Raw genomic sequence first — 6,000 nt, forward strand, 5'->3', positions numbered from 1 at the left:
GATGGCTTCATAAAAGTTGTTTGGGAGTGTTCCCATTTTTTCAATTTCATGGAAGATCCTGGCTAGGATTGGTAGTAGCTCCTCTTGAAAGATTTGAAAAAATTCATTAGGAAATCCATCTGGACCTTGGCTTTTCTTTTTGGGCAGATGTTTGATTACAGTGTCAATTTCCTCAGTAGTGATGGGGGTGCTTAGATATGCTACATTCTCCTTACTTAAATGTGGAAGGTTATAAGTGTCCAAGAATTTTTCCATTTCTTCTAGTTTCTCATGTTTAGTAGCATAAAGTTTCTCAAAGTAGTACCCTTTGGATCTCTGCAATATCTGTCGTGATCTCCCCCTTTTCATTTCTAATATGGGTTATCAGATTTCTCTCTCTCTCTTTTTCTTTGTGAGTTTTGCCAATGGTCTATCAATCTTGTTTATTTTTTCAAAGAACCAACTTCTGCTTTCATTGATTTTTCGGATTGTTTTTTGGTTTTCCACTTCATTGAGTTCTGCTTTCAGTTTTGTTATTTCCTTCTGTCTCCCTATTTTTGGTTCCTTTTGTTGGTCATTTTCTTTTTTTTTTTTTTTTTTTTTTTTTTTTTTGACGCCGGGGGATCGAACCGTGGTCCTTCCTTTTTTTTTTTTTAATTTTTTTCTCTTTATTTGAATATCTTGATTACATAAATGATTGTGATAAGGTTTCAGTCATATAAAGATCACCCCTCTTCACCAGTGCAACATTCCTGCCACCAAAGTCCCAAATCTCCCTCCATCCCACCCCACCCCCACCTGTACTCCAGACAGGCTTTCCAGTTCCCTCATTCATTCACTTGATTATAGTAGTTCTCCGTGTAGTTATTTCTATAACTGTGCTCACCACTCTTTGTGGTGAGCTTCATGGAGTGAGCTGGTGTTCCAGCTCTCCTCTAATTGTCTCTGAGGATTGTTACAAAAATGACTTTCATTTCTCTTAAAACCCATAGATGGGTGAGACTATTCTGCGTCTCTCTCTCTCTCTCCCTCTGACTTATTTCACTGAGCATGATAGATTCCATGTACATCCATGTATAGGAAAATTTCATGACTTCATCTCTCCTGACGGCTGCATAATATTCCATTGTGTATATGTACCACAGTTTCTTTAGCCATTCGTCTGTTGAAGGGCATCTTGGTTGTTTCCAGAGCCTGGCTATTGTGAATAGTGCTGCAATAAATATAGGTGTGAGGAAGGGGTTTTTGTATTGTATTCTTGTGCTTCTAGGGTATATCCCTAGGAGTGGAATAGCTGGGTCGAATGGGAGCTCAATTTCCAGTTTTTGAAGAAACCTCCATATCGCTTTCCATAGAGGCTGTACTAGACGGCATTCCCACCAGCAGTGGATAAGAGTTCCTTTCTCTCCACATCCCCGCCAGCACTGATTGTTCACATTCTTTGTGATGTGCGCCAATCTCTGTGGTGTGAGGTGGTATCTCATCGTTGTTTTGATTTGCATCTCTCTGATGATTAGTGATGAGGAGCATTTTTTCATGTGTCTTTTGGCCATTTGTATTTCTTTTTTATCAAAGTGTCTGTTCATTTCTTCTCCCCATTTTTTGATGGGATTAGATGGTTGTTTTTTTTTGTAAAGTTCTGTCAGTGCCCTGTATATTTTGGATATTAGCCCCTTATCTGAAGGATGTTGGGTGAATAGTTTCTCCCACTCAGTGGGTGACTCTTGTATCCTGGGCACTATTTCTTTTGAGGTACAGAAGCTTCTCAGTTTAATGTATTCCCATCTGTTAATCTCTGCTTCCACTTGTTTGGAAAGTGCAGTTTCCTCCTTGAAGATAGCTTTAGTCTCAATGTCATGGAGTGTTTTACCGACGTGTTGTTCTATATACCTTATGGTATCTGGTCTGATATCAAGGTCTTTAATCCATTTGGATTTTACCTTCGTACAAGATGTTAACTGTCATTTTCTAATTTTTTGAGCTGCATCATTAAGTTATTCAGGTATGCCCCTTCTTCCTTTCTGATGTGTGCTTTTAGAGCTATAAATTTTCCTCTCAGGACCACTTTTGATGTGTCCCATAGATTCTGGCAGTTTGTGTCTTCATTATTATTTGTTTCCAGGAAAATTTTGATTTCTTTTTTGATTTCATCTTGACCCACTGGTTGTTCAGTAGCAGGGTGTTTAATATCCAATTGTTAAAGTTTTTCTTCTCTGTGGCTTTGTAGTTCACATCTAATTTCAGAGCCTTGTGGTCAGCAAAGGTAGCCTGCAAGATTTCTATTCTCTTGATTTTATGGAGGTATGTTTTATGTGTCAGCATGTAGTCTATTCTGGAGAATGACCCATGTTTTTTGGAAAAGAATGTGTATCCAGGTTTTTGGGGATGGAGTGTCCTGTACATATCTACTAGTCCTCTTTCTTCCGTAACTCTTTTCAGGGCTAGTATGTTTTTGTTGGGTTTCAGTCAATTCTGAGGACCAGATAATGACTGAACAACTAATCAACCTCTCAGATAAGGACTTTAGACTAGCAATATGGAAGGTGCTCAACAGACTCCAAGAAACCATGGATCGAGTTGAACAGAACACTAATAAGAACCAAGAAAATATGAAGGCAGAAATGACAAAACTCCAAACTGAAATAACATGTCAACTAACAGGACTGAAAAAGTCAGTAAACGAAGTGAATGACAAAATGGATAAGCTCTGGGACAGGGTATCAGAAGCTGAGAATAGACTTGGTGCTGTGGAAGATGAGATACATAACAATTCCATACAGCAGGAGAGATTGGACAAAAAACTTAAAGCAAATGAGCAGACAACGGAAAAATAAGTCAAAGAATGGGAACAGATGAAAATAGAAGTCTATGATAAGATCAACAGAAAAAATTTAAGAATCATTGGCGTCCCAGAGACCCAGGAAGAAAATTCCCAGGAAGAATCAATGGTCAAGAACATCATTAAAGAGAAACTTCCAGAGCTAAAGAATATAGGTGATCAAATCCTGCATGCTCGAAGAGTACCAACCAAAAGAGACCCCAGAAAAACCACCCCAAGACACATCCTAGTCACAATGACAAATCCCACAGATAGAGACAGAATTCTGAAAACAGCAAGATCAAAAGGGGAAATTACATTCAAGCAAGCATCCTTGAGATTTACAGCAGAACTGTCACCAGAAACACTCAATGCCAGAAAGCAGTGGTGGGATATTGTGACAAGACTGAATGAAATGAATGCTTCACCCAGAATACTATACCCAGCAAAACTCACTTTCCGGTTTGACGGAAGAATACATGGTTTCACTGACAAAAAGCAGCTCAGAAACTTTACAGACACAAAACCAGTCTTAAGAGAAAAACTGAAAGACCTAATTTAAGACAAGACTAACCAAAAGACACCAAATTTCGATATAAAGATGGCATTAAATCCCAGGACAATTCTTTCTCTCAACGTCAATGGTCTAAATGCACCAGTCAAGAGACACAGAGTGGCTAAATGGATCAAAAAACTCAATCCAACCTTCTGCTGCCTACAAGAAACACACCTGAATAGTCAGAACAAACATAGACTCAAAATAAAAGGCTGGAGAAAAATCATCCAAGCAAACAACACCCATAAAAAAGCTGGAGTGGCCATACTAATATCAGATAATGCAAACTTTATACTCAGGAAGGTTGTAAGGGACAAAGATGGACATTTTATATTAATCAAGGGGTATATAGAGCAGGAAGAATTCACTCTCCTAAACATATATGCACCAAATGAGGGGCCAGCAAAATATTTAATACAACTGTTGACAAATCTGAAAAATAATATCAATAACAACACAATAATTGTGGGGGACCTTAACACGGCTTTGTCAACACTGGATAGGTCAACCAGACTGAAACCCAACAAGAATATACTAGACCTGAGGAGAGAAATGGAAGAAAGAGGCCTAGAGGATATATATAGGACACTCCACCCCCAGAAACCTGGATACACATTCTTCTCCAATGTACATGGGACATTCTCCAGGATAGACTACATGCTGGCACATAAAACATATCTCCATAATATCAAGAGGATAGAAATTTTGCAGACTACCTTTGCTGACCACAAGGCTCTGAAATTATTTGTGAATTCCAAAGGGACTCAGAAGAAAAACATTAACACCTGGAAGTTAAACAGCCTCATACTCAATAACCAGTGGGTCCGAGATGAAATCAAGGAGGAAATCAAAAGGTTCCTGGAAACAAATGACAATAAAGACACAAACTATCAGAACTTATGGGACACAGCAAAAGCAGTACTGAGAGGAAAATTTATAGCTTTGCAAGCACACATCAGGAAGGAAGAAGGAGCTTACCTGAGTAGCTTAATGAAACAGCTAATAGAACTAGAAAGTGCTCAACAAAAGGACCCAAGAATAGGAAGACAGAAGGAAATAACAAAGCTGAGAGCAGAAATCAATGAAGTGGAAACCCAAAAAACAATCCGAAAGATCAACGAAAGCAGAAGTTGGTTCTTTGAAAAAATAAACAAGATTGATAGACCACTGGCAAACCTAACAAAGAAAGAGAGAGAGAGAAACTTGATAACTCGTATTAGGAATGAAAAAGGAGAGATCACTACTGATATGACAGAGATTCAAAGGGTAATCAGAAACTACTTTGAGAAACTCTACGCCACTAAAAATGAGAACCTGGAAGAAATGGATAAATTCTTGGACTCTTATAATCTTCCACGGTTGAAGGAAGAGGATGTAGCATATCTAAACACCCCCATCACCATTGATGAAATCAAAACGGTAATCAAAGGTCTGCCGAAAAACAAAAGCCCAGGCCCAGATGGATTCACTAATGAATTCTTTCAAACTTTCCAAGAGGAACTACTACCAATCCTGGCAAGACTCTTTCATGAAATTGAACAAACGGAAACACTTCCAAATAGCTTTTATGAAGCCAACATCACCTTGATACCTAAACCAGACAGAGATGCTACAAAAAAAGAAAATTACAGACCAATATCGCTGATGAATGCCGATGCAAAGATCTTCAACAAAATCCTGGCAAATAGGATTCAATGCCTCATTAAGAAGATCATCCACTACGATCAAGTAGGTTTCATCCCAGGAATGCAAGGCTGGTTTAACATCCGTAAATCCATCAACATCATACACAACATCAATAACAAGAAAAATAAAAACCACATGATCATATCAATAGATGCAGAGAAAGCATTTGATAAGGTCCAACACCCATTCTTGATCAAAACTCTCAGCAAGATGGGAATGGAAGGAACCTTTCTCAATCTAGTTGAAGCCATCTACCACAAGCCAATGGCAAATATTATCCTCAACGGAGAAAAACTAAAAGCCTTCCCTCTAAATTCTGGTACAAGACAAGGCTGTCCTCTCTCACCACTCCTATTCAACATAGCACTGGAAGTACTTGCTATAGCGATTAGGCAAGAAAAAGATATCAAGGGAATTCAGATAGGAAAGGAAGAAGTCAAGCTCTCACTGTTTGCAGATGACATGATACTCTACTTAGAAAACCCTAAAGACTCTACCAAAAAGCTTCTAGAAACAATAGACTCATATAGCAAGGTGGCAGGCTACAAAATTAACACACAAAAATCAATGGCCTTTCTATACACCAATAGCAATAAGGAAGAAATGGACATTAAGAAAACAATCCCATTCACAATAGTGCCACACAAACTCAAATATCTTGGAATCAACTTGACTAAAAATGTGAAGGACCTATACAAAGAAAACTATAAAACTCTGCTCCAAGAAATAAGAGAGGACACGCGGAAATGGAAACGCATACCCTGCTCGTGGATTGGCAGGATTAACATCATCAAAATGGCAATACTCCCCAAGGCATTATACAGATTTAATGCTATCCCTCTAAAGATACCCATGACATTCTTCAAAGAAGTGGATCAGGCACTTGTGAAATTCATTTGGAACAATAAACACCCTCGAATAGCTAAAGCAATCATTGGGAAAAAGAATATGGGAGGAATTA

Source organism: Suncus etruscus, chromosome 8, assembly GCF_024139225.1.
Source record: "Suncus etruscus isolate mSunEtr1 chromosome 8, mSunEtr1.pri.cur, whole genome shotgun sequence".
Lineage (NCBI taxonomy): Eukaryota > Metazoa > Chordata > Mammalia > Eulipotyphla > Soricidae > Suncus > Suncus etruscus.